At 39.8% G+C, this 22853-nt stretch overlaps 1 protein-coding gene across 2 annotated transcripts in view; it reads right to left on the bottom strand.

The window, feature by feature from the left end:
* The window catches only part of unc5ca (unc-5 netrin receptor Ca), a 250217-nt gene that overhangs the window by 205500 nt on the left and 21864 nt on the right, over window positions 1-22853 (bottom strand). The gene's annotated exons all lie outside the window — the stretch shown is intronic.

Below are 22853 nucleotides of genomic sequence, written 5' to 3'. Positions count from 1 at the left end.
CCATTTGACTATAAGTGTTTATTACGGTAAACAAAGTGCTCTGTGTGGCCTCTAAGCAAACCGCATGAGACCACATGCAAGCTCAGTTTTTCTGAAAATTTTTAACTTTACCCAATTTTCAAAAGTTTTCATTAAAATTAATGTGAGGACAACTGGTTTAAAATGAGTAAGGATTTGGGGCCAACTGGATTTGTGAACAGCATCCTTCCAGACCTGTTCAGACTTACTAAGAAACAGAGCAGTATACAAGACTCAGTTCTTTTGCACAAGTTTAAAGTATGAAAGTTATCTAAAAAGAACCCACAGCCATATCTGTAATATAAACACAATATATGGAGCAGGTAGTTGGTTTGATCAATGGCTGACTGTATGCAGTTTCACACTAATCAAAAACATCATAGGACTCGCTCAGTGTTGCAAAAAAAGCAGAGACATTTCACCCACAGAGAAGCAAATAAGGCAGTTGATGAATATATACATTTCTCTCTCAATACAGACGTTTGGAAGTGATCAAAGCTGTTTGTGTGTGTGTGTGTGTGTGTGTGTGTGTGTGTGTGTGTGTGTGTGTGTGTGCTATCAAAGGCTTCCTCTCCCCCTCTGCTGCAGTCTGTGGAGTCCCGCGTCTTCACATGCACAGGGTCAGCAGTTTTGAAAGAAACATAGAAGCGTGGGCACATAAACACATGGGCATGTTCAATTTATGCTTTTACAAAAGTTGCATAGACATCCACATTATTCCTAATACCTCACCACCATACATTATTGTCCTCTATTCTTAACCTTCACCTTCTTCATCACACACTAAAGAACATGCAATCCTGAGCAGACATCAGCCATAGATATGTCTGCCTTTTCTTTCATGTAATTGAACTAGATGGGACTCGGCTTGTGGTGCTCAAAGCAAAAAAAAAAAAAAAAAAAAAAAACTCCTCAAAATGTGCTATATCAGACATAAATAATTGAAACACTGAACAGCAACCTTGAAGGATCCTGCTTTATTTTCGGTCAAGACCTTGGCAATGAAATTAAGATTCATAATTTTTGTGTTATGCACCACTTTGCTAAACAGTTGAATTCATCACTTGTTTAATTACCAAGGACATGTTTGGCCTTCTCTGTTATCAAAAATATTCCAAATGTAGCTGAATGGATCATAATTACCTATTTGTGTTTCAATTTTTGTCTGCCTGTTTGTTTTCCCGGTATCTCTGGGGTGGTTTAGCTACCGACTGCCAGGCAAAAGGCACTGAGCAAATCTGAGAAACGATCTAAACTCTTACTTAGTCTCTGAGTAAATACTGAGTATTGACAGACACGATGGATACAGCTCATATTTACCACATAGCCAGACTAGCATTTGCACCCATACACACAGCTGCAGCTGCACAACAATGAGGGGATTCATTTTTGCATAAAGCAAAATAAAAAAAACCTGCTTTCTTCCATCCTATTTCTCCTTCCTTCCATTATCTTAAGGCAGTGATTACAGGTTTTATTGATTATGCTGGGGTGAGTTTGGAGGTGACATTAACAATGAACTACTGAGACAAAGCATAGCAATTTACAGGCCCAAACTCCCGTTTTCTGCGTACTGTATATATATCACCACTGCGCAGTAAAAGAAGGGGACAATAAACCCATTCTTCTCTCTTAGTTAACTGCACATTCACTTTTATTCCCCCACATTCCAAGTAGGTGTATAAAACTTTAAATTGCTCGGCTCATAAAGAGACATGCACACTCTTAATTTATGTATAAAAACAACAAACACCCAGCGAGCTTTTTCATTCAACACTGGAAAAATCTCCATATAAGCTAAACAAGCCTATAAAACTCTGCAATTACAACAAAATGTCAGTTTGTTAATTTTTTTTGTTTGTTTTTTACCTGGATGTCAATTTATTGTTTAGCCTGAGGACAAGCTGCAGAGTGACAAAATGACTTCATTTCTTCCTCAGAGGGAGGAAATGCTCATTTAGTGAGGGTGCACAAAGACATTTTAAGGCCTGCTCTGTGTGCATGCATGTATGTGTATTGAGGGCGCTCCCACATGTTCATATGTAAGAGAGATTTTATGGAGGGGCAGTAATAGTGCAAATGAGGGTGCTTTCAGGGGGCTACAATGCCACAGGGTTTCATGGATGTGTGTGTGTGTGTGTGTGTGTGTGTTAGTTTGGCACTTGGAGCCAGTAGAAGGTTTACTGAGGTCATAATGCTTTTCTTGGCCACTAAATGAAAGAAACCATTACCCTGTCAATTCTGATATGTGTCTCAGGCTATGATTTTGTGTGCATATGTGTGTAGAAGAGACGCTGTTTATATGTTCTTCACTGTGATACATATTAAATTCCCACTACACTTTTATAGCCTTCTGTGCATTCCCACCATAGTCTATTGCACCAGCTATCATTTGGGCTTGTAATAGGATCTGTGCGATAAATGTATATGTCGTATTTAAGGAATGTAGTCATTGTCAATAAAACTGATAGAGTGGGGAGATAGGCCAGCACTGAGTTATGCGGACACTGAAGCGATTTAGATGCTTATGGGAACGCAGTGAAAAATACACACATATTGCACTCAACATATCATTTTGTGTCCCGCAGATATCACATAGCTCCACAGTTCCATTATTTCCTTTATTGTAAGCGACAAATGTATCCCTCGAGCAGATAAATATTGCATGACCGTACCAATGAAAGTACTTTAGAAAATGTCAAAAATGCACTAGCAGAAATGATAAAAATCAGCCTGTTTCTGTCAAATGCTGACAGGTCAGTCTCTTACAAATATAGTACTTCAATATGATATTGAATACAATAGAATAATAGGAGATGTTTGTATTAGCAGTAAGCAGTTGCAAACTGATTTAATCTAACATCAATTACATCCATCTCCTCATTCATTTTAGGCAGATCTTAGTCTCATTCAAAATATGTGCAGTTCTTCAAGTTTATTAAACAATATGTATTGGTTTTATGATGCTTTAATGTGTTCTCGTATAAATTTGATTAACCAGTTTCAATGAGTATGAAGTTAAGTAATTATAGCTATTGCTGTCAGCAGTAGGGTTGCAACAACCAATTTTTTATTTTGATATACCTGTCAATTATTTTCTCAATTAACTGATCATTTGTAAGGTCAATAAAGTATCAGAGATATCGGAGAAAAGTCTGAATCGGTGACACCCTCCTTTTTTTCTCCCCCACAATCCAGAGTTATTATGTTTAGTGTCATAAAGAATTACAAGAACCAGAAAATATTTAAATTTAAGACAGGGCCTTTGAAAAAAAAAGGTAAGATTTTACTTAAAGTCTTAGTTAACATTTTCTTACAACAAAATCTGTTGCACAAAGGCCCTTAAGTCTTCTCCTAAAGGTTTCCTTAAAATGTTCAAGTAGCTTAACTATTTAAGGTGTTCTCGTTATCTTTGTCTTACATTTGCAGAATCCCTAAACCACTGCACAAAGATCTTAGCAACCCAAGTAAGGGGAGAAAATACTAATGGTACCTCTGATTCAGTCTTAACCACAACATAGCAAAGTTTATGTTGTTAAATGAAGAAAATGAAAGCATCCCGTTAACAGTGTTCTGCGACCAAAAATATCTATGGACCAAATTTTTGAGACATTAAAGGGTATCACAAGTGCGAGTACAAGCAAACAACCCATCTCCATGGAAACTGTTGAATTGTACCGCTGTATCTCTTTCAATCCAGTAAATGGCTCAATATTTTTCCTTATCTAACGAAACCTTTAAAGGAATTCTCTGCAACACCCTTGTGTATATCCTCAGCTTAGGAGAACTTTACCCTAAAGGAAAAACTTAGGGTGTTCTTTTGGACCCGTCCCTGGAATTAGAGAATTTGCACCTTTTTTCCTGAAATAAATCTGTTAAATCATGACTGAATGTGGCTGTCAGTAAGGACGACACACGCAAAGGAAAAAAAAATCTACAAAGCCACTTTTGTCATTCATTCATATCTCATCCACCTCCATGTCCCTAATGAAATAAAGAAAACTAACAGAAGCAGAAGTCTCCTTTTCCTGCTTAATTGAAAAAGTGTGCATAGGTCTTGAAAAGGCCAATTGTATATGTGTGTTTAAGGATATGCAGACTGCACACTCAAACTCTCCCCTCCCCTCACTGCTCCATAGTATTCTTTTTTTCCCTGATTTCCTTTTGAGTGTGAAGCAATAATATTTGGGGAGGCTAACAGTGAAGTAAGCAGGGGGAGGAAACCAAAAGGAAAAGAGCATTTAGACAAACTCAATTACTGGCATACACCTCTGTGCTCAGCAAGCGGTGTCCATCAATGCAAGCATGTTATCATCAATGCAAAGGATATAAAAAAAAAGCATACCATTACGTCCAAGTAGACTCAGACAGTAGGGAGTATAAGTGATGCACAGAAATGCCACATTTGCATTCATCTCAATAAATCGCCTAAATTAGAGCTGTTTAACAAAGAGCAGGAAGCAAAGCCAAAATTATACCATTCACACAAATTATATAGAGAACACACTGAAACTAGGTGGTACTAAACAGCACTGAGGACTCTTCTATTATCCTATTTAAATACACTCCTCTCCCCTTCCTCCTTCTCTTCTTTCCTTCATCCCTCTCCATTTCTTTTCTCCTCCATTTTCTCCATTTTTTTGAAATCCCTTTTAAGTGCTTAGAAGGAGAGCAAATGTCCAAAACCACTTCCCAAATCCCCATGTGTGTGCTTGTCCCCATTTTTAAGTGCCTGTGTGTGTGTGTGTGTGTGTGTGTGGGTGTGTGTGCGTGTGTGTGAGAGAGAGGAAGTGAGGAAGAGAGAGCAAGTAACCAATATATGTGAGAAAATGCCAAGGGTTTTCCCATTTCTCTGTTGTTCCATAAGACAACCCGTAGCCTCCCAGAAACCAGAGGGAGAGAAAGATTAAGTCAACAATATTTAGTAACCTGACAGACTCTGTGATTGGTTGGGGATTGTTAGTGCTGATTGGTAGACAGATTGTTATCTGTCCCCTGAGTGGCTGGTTTGTGAGAACCAAGAAGAGGCACACATTCCTGAGAAATTTAAAAACAAGAAAAACAATGGTGTCCAGCCACAGATTCTGACCACGTGTGTATGTGCATGTTTGTTAGAGTGAGTCTCTGAGTGATGGAGAGCACAGGGGAGAAAGTGTTGACAGGTGAGCTCCAAGGGGGAAATCAAAAGAGAGGGCATCCATTTGTTTCTCTGTCTGAGCCTTATTTAATTTATGTGGGAGAAAATGTATGATTTCCCCAGACAAACACACAGAGGATGAGTGTGCTCCATACCTCTGCAGCAAGAGACACACTGCTTAAGTGGCTCCCTATATACCTCACAGACTGGGAAGTCAGTTTAGCTGGGGATATGAACAGTGAATTTATTCAGTACGTTGTAAACACGTCTGTATGCCTGCGTTTGCATGTTAGATAATACATTCTGCAGCAGGAACATAAGCATTCATTCATTGAGAAAGGTGGGATGGTATCTCCTATCTAAACCCTTTATTAAAATTCTCCAATCTTTCTTTTATTATTGTACAACCACCCCATATTTCTCCCTCATCCCCCACTCTTCCTTTTTTTGACCTCCTTCTCCTCCCTTCTCTCTTTCCATTTTTTTAAGTGTCCACAGGAGAGACGTTTACGAGGTCAGAGCATAAAACGAGTGCTCAGGGCGCTCGCGCACTAAGGCATGAATAAAATTAGACATTTGTAGTGTAGCAGTCAAGCCCCCAACCTAACAAACACAGCTACTGGAGCAAGCATGGGGGCGTGTGAGGAAAGCACACAACATACACAATCAGCTGCCATATATTAAGGCATATGAACACGCACAAGTGCAGTGAATTTGATGTTTTGACTTAGTGAAAGTGACAGAGATCACAAAGTGCTCCAGAGAAAATTATCTGTACGATATACAGCTGTCAACTTGTCACAAAGATATGCTGGTATGAGAAATGACAGCTCCCAGTCTGCATGTGTGTTTGTGGGGCTTCCTTAACGAAAAAAAAAAAGGATTTCAAAAACATCTTAGTGGTGTAATGCAACCCTTACTCCTAGACATTATGTTTGTGTGTTACAAACTGCTTTCTTAATTAGGTTGTTGTGGTGACATAATCGCTTCCTCGATTATATAAAAAAAATGTCTTTCAAGTTATGCAACACTACATTCATGTATCACGTAGGCTTCAGAAGGAGGCCGTCGGGGGTGGATGGCAAGAAGTTTGGGTTTGTGTCCACACTCCGATCTTAGGTTTAGTTACCAAGTGTACCAGATCTGGTACATTTGTACCAGATCTGACTAAATTCACTTGAGACATTGTGTTCAAAAGAATGGGACAGATGGACAACCAGAATAACATATTAAAAAATTATGCCGTACTCACCACGAGTGGAAGATTGCATTTGTTTGGTAGAAAACAACTGAAATAGGCCTCTGTTGTCTGTAGACATTTTGCTTTTAACTGAAAGTCTGTGAAAATTTTGCTGAAATATTCTCAATCAACATTCAAGGGACTTGCCAGCAACATTTCCTCATTATGTTATGTGAAAATGCAGTTTGCTCTGCTTTACACATCCTACAAAACGTAATTGCTGTTTGTTGTATATAACATATTTTCTAGGAGACATGGCTGCTGAAATGATGTGTTTATTAATCGATTGTGGCAATCAAGTGAAGGTTAATCTATGTTAATTTTCGAAATTTTCAAGAAGGAATGGTTTTACTCATTTACTGTATTAACTAGAGATACCAAACCGCTTCTACAGTAAACTAAATGATACTAAAGGAAGTAGTAGGCCATGGTAAGGAATGTTAAAGGAAAGTAAAGACGGTCATATCAGCCGTATTGCCTGTGTTGCACGTAAAACACAAAAATCAAGGAGAGAAGTGACAATGACAGAGACTAATAAAACACAGATAAGCCACCCACTCATTGTCTTTATGTCCCTGGGTGCATTAGAAAGTCACGGTTTAGGCTACAGCAAAGTCAAAAAGACAGAACCCCCTGGAAGCAAAGCTAAAAAGCAAAGTCAGACAGGGAAGCAACAGGGAGAGAGGGGAAATGGGGATCAGACCGAAAGACAGGCAGACTAGGAAATAATATATAAAGAAGGAGAGAATAGGAGAGGGAGGAGACAGTGGGAGATGTGAGATGGATTTTCCCCTTGCTGTGGTGGTATGATAGGATTATAAGGAGCCTAATGACAATCCGTCACATTGCTGCCAACAGACTGAAGGTATCAAGAAAACTCCAACTTTCCATCTCTCTCAAAAAGGTTTATGTTGTTTTCATTTTTTTTCCCTTAAACTGTTTGCTTTATTACTCTCAAACTGCATTTAGGAAAATATTTCTGAGTTTAAATGACCACTCTTGGCCTCCCTCCATCTATCTATCCATCCCCATTTATTGCTGATTTGTTACATGCAATAAGGGAATTATGTGCAATTAATGGGAAAAAAGTTATATAATGATTTTTCTTTTGCAGCAGCAAGAAGAGCACGCACGCACGCACGCACGCACACACACACACACACGCACGCACACAAACGCACGCACGCACACACACACACACACACACACACACACACATAAAATGCTGCATAAGCATCTAAGTAAATCTGAGGCTAAATAACTGAGGGGTTCTCAATGTGCCTGTGGAGAAAAAGTTGTAGCAATTAACCACCGAAAATTTTCACTTTCCTAAATTACTTTTTTTACTTTAATTACTTTTTTTTTTAGTTTATGTTGTTGGTGTAGGTCGAATGTGTAGGATCTAGGGGGGTATATTGGCAGAAGTTGAATACAAAATAATATGTATGTTCTTGTCAGTGTATAATCAACTAAAAATAAGAATGACTGTTTTCATTACCTGAGAATTAGCCATTTATAACTACATGGTAAGCAGGTCTTCATCTATATTTCTACAGTAGCCTGGAATAGACAAACCAGGCCATTTGCATGTTTAAATTGGCCAACCATTGTTTGTAGCTTGAGAAAGCATCAGAAAAATCAAAGATGTTTTTTGTTTTATTTGTGAGGATTTTGTTTTGTTTTAGATTATTTTTTGGGCTTTTCAGCCTTTATTTTGACAAGACAGTCATATCGAGAAGGGTGGGAGATGTGGAATGATGTGCAAGCAAAGGGCAAAGGTTGGAATTGTTACCGCGCTGCTGCAGCCAGGACATAGCCTTTTTGTACGTGGGGTGCCTGCTCTACCAGGTGCGCTACTGGGTGCCCCTCTGTTTGGTGTTTTAACCGATTTGAATCACCAGGATTGATTGTTTTGGAGGAAGAGACCTTTGCAGACAATAAAACTCCTGGTAATAACCACCTGGAGATCTTGAAATTACATTATCAGAGAAAAAAGGTTTGCACACATTAGCAGGTGCGAGGCTCGTAGTTATGCCCAGCACATTGCAGAAATACTAATTTGTAATATGTAACTGCTAAATTCAGTGTTTATATGAGTTTAAATCACCAAGTTCACTTTTTTGGAGGGGAGAAAACCACTACAGATAAAAAAATCTCCTGAGCATTTGGGTCATAAAAAAGTTGAGCACACATTGTCAGGTGGTGGGCTAATGTCTCGAATGCAACATGCCAAACAACATCACAGAAACCCCAGTTTGTACGGTGAAACTGTTTCTGTCAATTTTAATCACTGTCAGTTGTTTTTCGAGAAAAATAAACCTCTGTGGATAGTTCAGCTCCAGACAAAAAAAAATAAACACTGAATGAATTCTAAAGTAGTTTCAGCTGGTTGCAATCTGCAATCCTCGCCGCTAGATGCCACTAAATCCTTCCAAATCTCACGTCCTGTTCCTTTAAAGTGGCAATGTAGCCTTGGGGCCTCTGTTGTCCCAAATTAAGCAAGCTTGTGTGCCCAAGTCTTTGTCCCCTGTAAAGGTTGACCATGAATTATGTGGGTCTCAGACAGCCGTGTTTGTCCTTTTCTAAAGCACCCAGAGGGCAAAAACTTTTTATAAAAATTGTTTAAAGTCCATTCTGTGAGGGCACTTCACTCCTGATCTGCCTTCGGGGTGGAGTTACACTTTCAAACGGGCAACCATCCCGACTAAGTGCTGCCATCTGAGCACTGGTGTGTGTCCTGGGTTCCATCTTTCAGTAGCCCGGGAAGCCGAGAGGGTCGTGGGAGAGAGAGGGAGAGAGAATGGGAGAGAAAGAGAGAGAGAATGGGAGAGAAAGAGAGAGAGGGTTTGCCATCTCCTTGGTCACCCTGTGGTTTGTGGCTCAGCACTCCCAGGCTATTTCACATTCCTACATTACATTCCTTCCCTTGCTTCAGTTCTCAGTTAACAGTGATCTGGGTTGCACAGTGGTAACAGTGATCTTCTCCAGATGCATCCCATGATCAGACCTCCATTATAAGCCAAAGTAACAATTCCTCCAGCAACATCTATAGCAGAATGTAGAATTCTGGCATAATGTATAACAGGAAATCAAATTTTGCACCATGGTTACACTGTCCTACAACAAACCTACCTGATAATTTATGAAAACATACAGGAGACACAATTTTACCAAATGACACATAGCATGAATTCACAGCCATGTAATCATCAAACAGCAATTTAACTGCCAAAATTTTTGTGATTTAAAAGCAAAAAAAGAAAGAAAGAAAGAAAAAAAAGCCACAGACTTCTCTCGTGTTCTGTCAAGAGATTCAGAAAAACTCAGAGGAGAATCCTCAGAGGAACTTTGTAAGAAGATTTTTGTGACATTTTAGCATTGATTTTTGCTAAGTGTCAGTGTCTGGCATTTTCTGTGAATGAACACACACACACACGCACACACATGCGCATACACACACACACACAGACACAGACACACACCATAACCTGACACTTTTCCCCAATATTGTCAGTCAGCCAACAACATGCTGCAACAAACAAACGTGAAACTGAATCCAAATCAAACCATAAGCTGGTTTTCTAATGTTTTATTCATAAACCAACACAAGCATCCCGCTGCTACATGTTTAGTTCATTTCCCTGCCTTTTATAATTGGCTGTCTCACATGTCAATCATCCAACTTGAGCCAGCTGGATGTCAGTGACGTATTAGTAGCTGATGAGACGGATGTACGCTGAAAATACTGTGTGTGTACGTGTGTTCGCTCTGCCTGCAGAGAGCCAAATTTTAAGATGCTGATTTTGAACACAGACCGACTATCGAGAGAGCTTACTTGAGTTTGATGGTAAACAACACAATATGGTCACATACAGAACGTGTGGATGCATAAATGCTCGCCCACAAGTAAAAAGACAAAACACACACATTGCTTGTTGTGGCCTACCTCCCATTGATAAACCAGATGCGTGCATGCTGGTGTGCACACACATGCACGGACACCTGTATGCAACTCCTCAGACATTTTGTCCTACCAAGAAAAAAAAAAGAATATTCTTGTCCTTATTTTATAAGGGTTACTGTTGCAGGGGAGGTATGAGAATAGAGAAAAGAGGACACAATAAATATAGACTGACAGAATGTAAAGGTGAACCTTGAAGTGAAAAGTTAATTTGAAAAACGTCCACATTTACTCAGAAAAAAAGTCAATTTGAAGTTCATCACTCAGTATCTATAGACAAACTAGTTTCGACAGGTGCTATTGTGTGGTCAGCTAAGGACCCAAGAGGAGTCTGTTCTCATTTGACTCCGCTTTGCTATGAGTCATTTTATGAGCATATAGGTGTATTTTCTGTAACATTTTTATGGTGGATATATCATTTTGTCAAAAAAAAGAAAGATAGAAGAAGAAGGTCTCTTCATGTCATGGGGCAGGGGTGAGACGAAGCGTGAGGTGGCAAGAGACAGAGAAGGGAGGAGCAATTTAGAAGAGAAATGCCAAAGAAAGAAAGAAAGGAAGACAGAGAGTCAGACTAATTGGTTCCTTGCCGTCTGCCCATTTGAATGCTAACCACCCCTCCTTCTGTCTCTGTCTCTCACACACATACACATGCCAGATAAACAAGGACAAGTACTGTAATAGTATTGACAATGACTGACAAACGGGGCAGATGGTTATCTACCTACGCACGCAAACACAGATACTAATTAAGATGTAAGAAAGAGACAGATTCACAAAAGGTACACAGATAATCAAATGTGAGATAAAGCAATGAAAAATACTTGGTGCTAATGACAAAAGGAGGAAGAGAGAATGAGAGTGACTGGTGAGTAAAAAAAGACGAGTCACACCAGTATGCAAAATGCAGAAGTGTGCAGCCAAATCAGTTTATGCCAATGGAATCACAATAATGAGCGAATTCGCCGGTGGGGTAAATCTGTGCAATTTTTTTGGTTTGTTTCTGTGTGCTCTAAGTCAACTTTGGCCCACAGATTCATGCTACTTGCCAATCTCTCAAAGGTGAACATCTTGCCAGAGCTCACCTTTGAGATAATGAAGTGACAGGGTGTAAAAAACGGAGAAACACTACAGTTCCTGCAACTTCTGTTCCCCTAGTGGCTACTTGAGACCAGCTCCAAAACAGAGAAAATCCCCATAGATAAAAAACAACAACAAAAACAACAAAAAAAGCAGTTTTGTCTGTTGTTTAAATTTTATTAAGGCATAAAGCTATGCTTAAATTAAGGGCAGGACCACTTTGATAGGAAGGCAGGCTGTGAGGTGTCACCACAGTAATGGCTATGATACCAAACTGGAGGCTTCAAATCAGGAGTCCAAAAAGCCAATGGGCGACGTCACGCTGGCTATGTCCATCACTCTTACAGTCTATGGTTGCACCATCACCCCTTTCTTCATAATAACGATATTTCCAGAGATCTTACAGAGAAAGCCTGTGCAGCTTTGTGACTGACCAGAAATAGCCTATGTCTATGTCCCGGCTGGCTAGTGTGTTAGCAAATGGTTCGCACTCATGATTTGCACTGGTCTCAAAACCAATTTTTTTAGAGTAAAGGTTCATTTCAGAATCAAATGCATTTTTTCTCGTCTCATCCTCAAACTGTGGATTTTATTTTAAGACCGACCAAGGTCACAGTTGTAGGGAAATCACTTAATTGCCTGTGAATCCCCTGATTTATTTGTTGACATTATTTACAATGCAACTAACAATGATTCATTATTTCTATTTGCAAATTGTTGTCACTAATAATGGTTGTTACCCATCACTGTCCATACACACTCCAAGAAAGTAAATGCAGCAGACAAGAGAAGAAGCTGTGGCTGACAAGACGGGTATGCCAGCTAAAGCTTTGGCAATAATATTTGACTACCTAATTTGACTGACCCAAACCACAAAGAGTTAATCTGCAAAACAATGTTTAAAGACAAGACACAAAATGATGTTAATTCTGCAATGCAATAAGTAAACTATGGTTTGCATGTTTCACGTTTTCTCAATACACTCTTATCTTGGTCATGACTTGGTCTTAATTTAGGTTGTCCTGACTACAACACAGTTAGCATGCAAGCTACAGCAGTTTACCAACAGGCCATCCGAGTAGTGCCAACTTCACTCACTTTATAGAGGCAAAAACATGAAGATAAATTTCACTGTGCCACTTTTTGGTGTGAAAAAGCAATTAAAGTGCTGAAAGTTCCAGTTTTGTTCCACAATACTTAAACAAACTGTTTTTGTTCCTTTGTTGAGAAGACGGGAGTCAACTTTAGATCACATCAATCGATTATGCCTCATAATCTCTCTTAGCTACTGCATTCTGCTCACTTGTGTTTATTTTAGATATTATGTCTGACTGACCTTTTAATCCAGTGTCATTTTTATTTTTTTTTTCAAAGCATCAGTAACAAAAGTCTGATCTATTGGGAAGCAGATTTCTTTACATGGCATGAAGCCACTGGAGGAAAGAAAAAGAAATAACAGAACGGAAAAAAAAGTTGGCTTGAAAACATACAATATGGCATTAATTAGTGTTGACTCAGTAGCAAGTTACCACCCTGCCTCAGTGTTTGTGTGTGTGGGTGTATACCACCCTCTCAGCTTCCACAGTAGCCAACAGAGGAACAAAGAAATCATGTGTTTCAAATAACCAACTCCTGCACTCAAGCACTGGAAATATACATGTAATCACTCCCGCATGTCAACAGCTACGCAAACACACATTCAGGCACGGAAACACACAACATGTCATCTGGTACACACTTAAGTGCACAGGCAGGAACACACACACAAACAACTAATCAAGTCAATATGCGGACAGCAAACACTTGCAAAAACTTGTTAAATGTAACTAAGAGCTTTGGGGTCACATGGAATAAATCCTTGATTACTGCTGCTTCTTATTTCTTAATTGACATGGTGTGTGTTTGTATTTTGTATCTGTGTGTGGGCGGAGGGATGTCTTGTATCAGACATTTCTAACAACATCCAACTGTTAGATTTACTGACTGCCTTACTCACTGACTGACTGAAGAACTGGCTTCATGCACAGAATTTTTAACAGCAGCTGTGAGATAGAAATCAACCCATTTTCCTCCCCTGTCCTCCTCTATGCTTCCCAGGGAGGACATTACATCAGGCCAATGGTTCCCTGTCTCCTTCTATGCGCGTCAAGATAATGGGAATAGCACTTGTGATTTCCCCTTTAATTTCTGCATCCATCACCCTCTCTTTGCACCTTGTACTATCTCTCAATAACTGTATTTCTTTCAATAAACCATATTCTTTACCGGAAAGAACTAAGCTTTCCCTTTAAAACTGAAAATAACTGTAACAAGTAGGCTTTTGGGGTTCGACAGTACTGCAGTTCATGCGAGACTTACTTATCCAAGGGGTATCTTATTACGTCCATTCATCCTGGAGCAAGAGCAGTGTAACCTTTTGACTGGGGAGCTAAATCATGGCCATTATCCACCGGCAGTGCTCGTTATTCTGCACTCCCTCTGCGGGACGGAGTGGTCCGATTGACTAACTGTTCCCTAAACTGTTTCCTTTACATGGAGGAAAGCAAAGCGGGGAAGATGGAGAAGGAGCGGGATGGTGAAAAAGGAGAGACAAAGATGAAGAAAAGGCCGACTCGGCTGATTGACTGTTTAACCAAACTGTTTTACTTTTTCAGGGAGCGGATGAGGTACAAAAGCGGGACAAAGTAAGCTCGAAAGGAAGGCACGTCAGATTGATTAATACTGCCAAAATTATTCTCCCTCTCAGATGAGGTGTCATTTTCCCAAAGAATCCATTTGAGGCACACAAATGAATAGGACCTTTTGTTCTGTGTGGAAAATAAATTACGAGCAGAGACGATGCTTAAAACTAAATACTAGGAACATAGGAACACATCGGAAATCTATTTCAAAACCCAGTAATTCTAACCAGTTAGGGGATTGACAGTAAGACTATGTGTGTGTGTGTTTAAGCATCTGTGACTGTGTCTCCTGTAAGCTGATATCCCTATCCCCGCTGCTGAATATATGACATATGCCCAGGAAACAAATTAGCCAAACGAAAGAGTCCTGGTGTATCTCAAACCAAGCCTCTGTGTGTGTGTGTGTGTGTGTGTGTGTGTGTGTGTGTGTGTGTGTGTGTTCTGGTAAAAACGTCTCATTCATACACATATTTTCTACAGATGAGGGATAACCTCCATCTGTCTGAAAGAATAGATCAGGGCAAAAGTTCAAGATTACATATGGATTACAGCAACATTATTAAGATTTAGTGGAATGACCTCACAAGTACAGCATAATTATATGTTAGTGTGTATGAGAGAAGGATGAACAGAGGAACACGGAAAACAAAACAGAAACTATGTGAATGTGTGTGTGCAGTGTACGTCAACATCCATGTTTGTGTGTGTTTCTGTGTGTAACAGTGGAAACTGATATCAGACAATGTTGGGGAAATAACAGTCAAGCCAGCAGAAAGTTGAATTTCTTCCATCCAAGTTGTATGGACCATTTGCCTGCTAACTGCTGGGTTGTTATTCTGCTGCTGACTGACACCGGCCTAATGGCTGCTAATGGTTTATAGTTTATGATCCTTCCTCTTCAAGTGAAAAAGTAAAATGCAACGAGCAGTTTCTGTTTGCATGTTTTTCCGTCTGTCTCCCCGTCTGTCCTTCAATTATTTCCAGAATATAGTTGCAGAAGATTTTTTTTTATCATCATGATGTCAACTTGTGCAATACACAATTTCGGGACTTTTTTTTAATAAGTTGAAAAAAGCACTCATTTTCACCACAAATGTTTTTTTTAATTCTGTGTTCAGCTCAATGTTCAATTTGTTCAATTCTTTTCATTTTCTTAATTCAATAAGCAATTTGTTGTATTTAAGTAAAATACTGAAAGCAGAAAAAGGCAGAACTGAGTACGCTTTCATATAAAATTATTTATCGCAAGTAATACTGTTATTGTGAAATTTAAGAATGCTATTGCATATTTTCCACATATCATACAGCCCTAATGAAGTGCAGTATACACATTTTGTTAAATTCAGGAAAAATAATGAAAAATAAATAAATAAAAAAGTCATACAAGACATTTGTGTGATATTATAAAGTGAAAAGCATGGCTTTAAACATATTTCTGCCATCTCTGAATAGGCACTATAAATCATAGCTGGCCAGGTTTGATCTTAAATCAGAATCCTCTATAATCTGGATGCAGTTGAGACAAACTGCACACATACAGTATTATGAGATATGATAAACTGTATTGAGAAAAAATAAATAAATAAATATGGACACAGACTGAAATAAATACAGATGCATAATATGACCTGTGGCATATGTCCAGCACAGTGGTCTCAAACCTGTATATTTAAGAGAACAGATTTTTAAAATCTCACATTTAAAATGACTGAGTGTTACAGAATGTCTCAGCCACTTCCCATTTAGGCAACAGCATATGTAGTAAGTGAATAGTAACCGAACAAGCTGTTCCAGCCTCAGGCAGACGGGCAGGCAGGACCAGGTAATGCCAAAGTAGAATACAAATCTAACCAATACAGCATTCTCTACTTCTCTACTTCTTCTTTTGAATATAATCAATGAATCAACACTTTCAATGCATCTGCTGTCTGCTGCTCTGTCTGTGTTCAGAGTATGCTCTGTGCTCCGAAAGTGTAATGCAACATATAACTTAATGATATTTTCTAATGGCTCTCCTAATGATGGTCCAGCTCTATCTTTAGAAGATCAATATGTAGTGGCAGATGTTTTAGCTGTGGCAGGTTGCTACAAATAAATTAATGTGGGAAACCCTGGGTCCTCAGCAAGACACCTGCCATGTGTGAAGTCAACTGAATAAACGGTTGCTGAGAAAATCCAAGTACAGACATAGATACAGACAGATACACTCTTTCCATTTTAGTTAGGTGAGTGTTACAACGTGTCTCTCTGTTTCAGCCCTCTCCTCCTCACTGACCTGTCTTCAGCAGTGTCCCCCATCAGCTAATAAGTTTGATGGAGCTGAAATAGTCAGCTACTATAGAACTACTTGACTGACTTTTTGTCTTAAGTCAAAAACAGCAGGTGTAGCGAATAAATTAGGGAAATGGTTTGAGATTTAGGGCAGTACACAGTCATGCAGCGCTGCTCTCCTCCGTGAAGTGCATCCTCCTTCACCCTTCACTACCCCTTTAACTCTCTTTGTTTCCTAGAGCTACCCTTCTCTATTGCTTTTTACTCCCGACTTCTCTTGGAACACATAAATTCACAAGCATTCATTTCTTGCATCTGATTCTAACTGTTATTCTTTCCATCAAACTTTTTTGGAGTTCTTTTTACTTTCTGGACTCATTACATACTAGGATGGACCTCTGGCAGTTGCAATTTAAGGCAGCTGCTAAAAAACACACATTCGCAACCGCTCATCCACCAGCATGCACACGTTATCGCACGCAAACACACACACAAAAAGTCACCCCTGGCGAGCCCATGTCTCTTCTTTGCACATGCCACAGTAGCTCTGTGCTCCGGCTTGAAGCCTGATGATTCCCGGCCCTGTCACTGTGGGCAATGGAATGTCCTGTCACCAGGGGAAACGGAATGCCCTGCCACCGGAGGAAACGGAATGCCCTGTCACCCGGGGGAAGAGAATGAAGACATAAACGTCCCCGACAGCCCAGACATGGAGGTATGACACATCTTCAGGACATGACGTACATATGGAGAGAGAGAGGGAGAGAGACAGTGACGGAGAGAGAGACCGGGGCATGTTGCTAGGGTAGATCAGAGCAGGAGTACCAGTTAGCTAATGGGTCAGAAGTAATATGACCTACTGACTGTCAGAAGGTCACAGAAGCTCAGCTTAGGAGCACTCAACCAAAAATCATTTCTTTTCTTGTCATTTATGTCATTATCATTATGAGCCAAGCAGGGCTGCACAATGATCATCACGATTAGTTTGATCAATACTGAGATCACAATTATTCCTTGTTTTTAGGGACAAAAATACTGCACTGCTTTCACGTCCATGTTGTGTTACATTCCTGCCAATAAACATGCTGACAAGACTGGTACTTGTGTATCTCCTAGAAATATAAATAAAATTGAACCAAAACTTTGTACCCAAAATGAAATCAACAAGAGCACTGCTTTTTCTTTCACCTATATATAGCATATATTCCATTTTGTTATATTGTGCTACTTAACAAATATTAAAATCAAAATAAGACTTGCAGCCTATACATGCTTTACAGTTGTCCTGGTCCTGCGAAGCATTGCAGCATCACTATTTTGAATGTCTGAGTTGACGCTGGGCAACGATGAGGATTAACGGCACAGTAACATTGGTGACATTATTCTTCCTGGCCTTCATGGATTCATTGTACTGCAGACTATGGGTTTTTTTAAGTGTTTTTTTTTTGGCAACAAGTTAGTTGCAATGTTTTGCAGCGCAGACTCATGTCTCATGCACACTCTGCATATGGTTTGTTTTCTTCTATGTTCAAACGACAGATGGTTTTTGTTTTGTCCATCTTCAGTGACAAAATTCAGTATTTTTTTCCCAGGCTGTCTGACTGACTGTTAGCTTAGGAAGTGCTTGATCTGATGTGCTGCTGAGTCCCCCATGGACGCAGCACGCATTTTAAACATCATTACCACAGTCAGTCATGTTCATTTAATTGTGGGAAGTCAAAATCATGATCACGATTAATATTGCATTAATTGTGCAGCCCTGGTTGTAATTACTTTGAACAGATGATGTGTGTTTTTTTTTTTTCAAGTACTACTTGTATACAATATCTGTCGATCTGTATCATTTAAAAAAGTATGTGTGATAAGATAGAAGCACCAAACATCCTCCAGCCTTTCCCTTTTGGAATACAATCTAAAAAAATGGATTGTATCATTGGATTAGGCATCAATGAATTTGCACTTGCATTAGCTGAATGGCATTAGTTGGCTTCTCAGGCTTCACAATCACTGGCTCATTTGTCAGCTGCTTGGCTACCAGCTGACTCGTAATCCAATCCAATTATATTAATGCAGGTGTGGTGCAGCCATTCTACCTTCACACCTGTCATCATCACTCTGCTGAAAAGCTCAAAGCCGTTTGCACTAATCTCCTCCTTATGTTATAAGCTGCTTGGTATTGTTGATTTGAACTTAATTGTTATGTTCATGTATGTTTATTAAAAGATTACATTCGATCCCATCAGAATCATGTTTGCAGATTATGTGACAGTTCCATATAAATGATCGATCCCTTGACACAAGTGTCTGTGAATGAAATGTATTCAGTTTAACAGCACAACAAAGATGTGGTCTATCTGTCTACTGGAGCCATGAGCCTATCCATCATGATCAGAAGAATTAAAGAGTAAGTAATAACCAATGGTGCTCTTTGCAGACCTCTGCTGTGTCAGTTTCTTAATTTTGTGTACTCCTTCTACCAGCAGCACTACCCTGGGCACTGAAGAAAAGCCATGTTTAGACACCACAACAACAACAAACAATTCTCATTCCTAAATCTCAGGCTACTGGTAAAAAAAAATAAAAACAAATATAATTAAATCCAACTCAGTGGGAGTGGGCATAAGGAGAAAATCAAATGTCACAATATTTTTGACCAAATACCAAAGCATCAATTTTGCAACCGCATTGTAGCAGGTTTTCCCACACATGCATTAATTTGTGGTGGCCCACCACAAATCTGGTACCACATATTGAGTTTCTATTTTTGGTGCTGGAGCCTTTATTATATGCAGTGTTGGAATATCCCCTTAGGTTATTCATTACACCACACTCTCAGAGCACAGCTACTTTGGGCACAGATGCAGAAAAACACCTGGCTTGTACAAAGTGGTCTAAAAATTTGCTTTCACTTGCAGGAGCTGCTCCTCTTGTCCACTAATTGGATCTGATCAGCTCTGATTGGATCTATCAATTAATTATCCACACCAAAATTCAAACTCTACAAGATGCAGCTGAGGAAAAAGAAAAACTCATGTATGGTTCTGCCTGTGCTGCGTTCACGGACTTGCAAAAAAATAAAGTCTGCCAGCCATACAACTCCAAGTATGTGCCAGTATCAAGTACTGATCCGATAACAGTCCTCACTTTTTCTTAAAGCTAAAAACCTTATACTCCACTGCCTGGAACTGATGCCATTCATTTCAGTAACAGGAGGCTAGGGATTGCTGTGGCTTAAAAACTCAGCTGGCTGACTGAATGAAAACATTAAATTTTATAATGACATTAGAAAGAAAAAGAAAATTAACTTACGTAGATCTGTCACATCATGGCCAATAACCTATCTGCTTAATAAGGTTAGTAACAGCGTTGATTGATCCATTGTGCTCGATCAGTGCATCCTGCTTTGTAGTATTACAAACTATTGTGCAATGTTTCAGTCTTTAATAAAACCTCTGAATAAGCTGCATAATTACCCAAACTGGACTCTGTGGATCGTATTCAGTCCACACTGTCTGTAGCAGCATCCTCACACCAGTGCACTTCATCTGTTAACACATTATTATTTTTGGTGGAAACGCTTTTCCATGACCTGCAATTCATTGTGCTGACCCTAACCTCACCGTGGGAGTTTACAGACTAAATGGTGTATTAATGTTATTTAATATCCCCTGCATACTATATGAAAGTGCAATACAATTCCAGTTTCAGTGTGTTTGCTGCAATGATAGTGGGAGAAAGAACCAGAAGGCAAACGGCCCAACAGAGAGAGTCAGAGAGCAGCAGGCAGACAGGTAGAAAGACAGAGAAATTGACTCAGACGGGGAGAGAGCTACAAAAAAAATGAGAGACAGACTCAGCAGAGATCACAGCAAGGTACCCTAATTGAAAAAGGCGAAAGGAGAAAATCGTTAAACAAGCCCCACTGGTGTCTCCCTTATTAGATTCCCCTGCTGGTGTCACGCCGATTAAATTCCCCCTTGTTTCCCCTAACAAACTCTAAACTCTCAGACAATTTGTTAAGGAGAGGGATTATAGAGAATTGCAAGAGGACTGTGTGCTTGTGTGCTTTTATGTGTATGTATAAATGTTTTTTTCCTGCTCTCACGACCTTTCCAAGTTGCAATACGCAGACAGTGACTCTGAAAGGGAAATTAAACATATAACACAGGTATTTTATGAAGAGTTTTGTTGACACTAATAAGACATTATTACTGCTATAGTTTTATAGCTGCTGAAATAAAAATCCCAGGGGTAGATGTCCTTACTATTTAACACTACAGCGCAGCCCCGCTTTGCACCCAGTGCTTCTGTCAATAATTAGAGGAAAGCAAAACACTCGACTGAGATGTTGTTTGACAGTTATGTGAAATATGGACTCCTTGAAAACATCTAACTGACTGAGAAGGGAACTTAACCTTCACGCTGTTTTTCTTTCTCTGTTGTCACCACCTCTCTTATTCATTCTCTTGTCGTCTGCGTGTTTCACTCGTTTCCCTTTCCCTCATCATCAGCATCATAATATTTTCCATCTGCTCTGAGAGATGGAGACATAAACTGAGCCGGAGCCAGCACGAACAGCTGCAGGCATCTATTCCCATATATTACAGTACGCCTAACCCCCACATATTCCCTTTATGTCGAGCCCATCACTGAGTACACTAGACCCCATTACTCTCATTAGCTTTTACAGTACTTGGCTGGTACAACATTTGCATTTGCAGGGAGTAAAGAGGACAGTCTGCTGATATAGTTTTAAAACGCTCGACATGCCATTTGAAATGCAACACGAAATGTTTGTTTGTTTATATGGTTTTATACAGACTTATGATGCGTATCTCACAATATCAAACCAAATTATGTTGCCGTGTTGGAGGATAATTTCCCTGGAGTCTGAAAAAAATTCACCTGTCACGACACGACTTGTCTCAAACACATGCAATACAAACAAACAAATTAAGGAGCTTGCTCTTAGGAAATTTTGCTGCCTTGGAAAGTAAAAGCGATGGAAACATTTGCATTAACATCAAAGAGATGCACCAGCTAAATCACCTTCCAGTGTTTTTATATAATTTGACTTAAAACGTCTTGAAATGAGCTTAATTCAGACAGTTTGACTACATGCTGTAATGACTTGACAAGCCAGTTGTTAATGTGTTTGTGAAATTCAAAAGCAAGCAACAGAATCAGCCAGCTAGATGGAAAGAATGTGACTCTTTTTCCATGCAGATGAACTTGTTTCACCTTATTTTATGGCACGTGTTCCGTAAAACATCACTGGACACACTTCTCTTTTTATTTGCAGAACACTGACAACAGTTACTGCCATCATGTCATGCTGGACCGACAGTCTCCCAGAAAGTACAAAACCACCAAGCTGTGTTGGAAGGCAGCGGCTTCAAATAAAATTATGTCTCCCACTAGCCTCAATATGTCTGGAACCTGCTGAGGTGGTGTAACAATTTCAGTGCCTTCACTGTACAGATACAGCCGCTCAAACCAATCAAGATGTGCTGTAATTTCCCCACATCGCCTTCTGCATGTGCTGACAGGACGATACCTATTGCTGTGACACTTTTAACAAAAGAACATGTCTGAGCGGCTCCATAGCATAGAGCGCTGTGTCACTTTATATCTGACCGTCACATCACTTTGCTGTGCATTTTAATTAGCTGCTGCTGAAGTACTTTCTCCCACCCTAAATATGTCTGCAATGTGCTGATGTATTACAAATTCAGCACTTTGATTTTGCATAAAGCCCTTATCTTTGAACTGAGCTTAATTTTGCATCACTGTAAGCGCAGTGCATGTGCGTATATGTATGCACACATCTCCTCATAGCTCTCTGAAATACATTTATAGCAGGTAGTAAGCTGTCTTAAGTGCCACAACGGTCTGTCTGTGCTACAGTAATGGGCAGAGTTTGGGCTACTGTGTGCATGTGCATGTGGGCCCTCCCTACATTAATAAGCAGTGCCCACACCGCTCTCTGCTTGTATGTGTACGAGTGTGTGCGTGTGTGTCTGCACGCATGCATGCACTGCAGGCTAAAGTCCCAGGCCGGCTCGACAAGCTTAATACCATTATCAAGATTTACAGCGATGCTCATGTGGGACTTACATCAAAATGGTTGGTGCACAGCACAGACAGAACCCATGTCCCAATTAGAGAGCCTGAGGAACGGCGGTACACACACAAACACACACAAGGAGACACACAATCCCCTTCTCATACAATCTACAGTCTCACTATCTTTCTCTCTCAGACACTTCTGCATATTCACAATATCTTGAACTCTCTGTCTCTCTCTCTCTCTCCCCCTCTCTCTCTCTCTCACACACACACAAACACACAAACACACACACACACACACACCCCGCTTCCCCTGGGGACAGTGCCTCTGGCCTTTGCGGCTGGAGAAGAGAAAACGCTGAAACGGTGGAAATAAAGAAAGAAAGTGAGAACAAGACA

This window comes from Plectropomus leopardus, chromosome 6, assembly GCF_008729295.1.
Source record: "Plectropomus leopardus isolate mb chromosome 6, YSFRI_Pleo_2.0, whole genome shotgun sequence".
Lineage (NCBI taxonomy): Eukaryota > Metazoa > Chordata > Actinopteri > Perciformes > Serranidae > Plectropomus > Plectropomus leopardus.
This window is presented reverse-complemented; position numbering and strand designations above follow the sequence as displayed.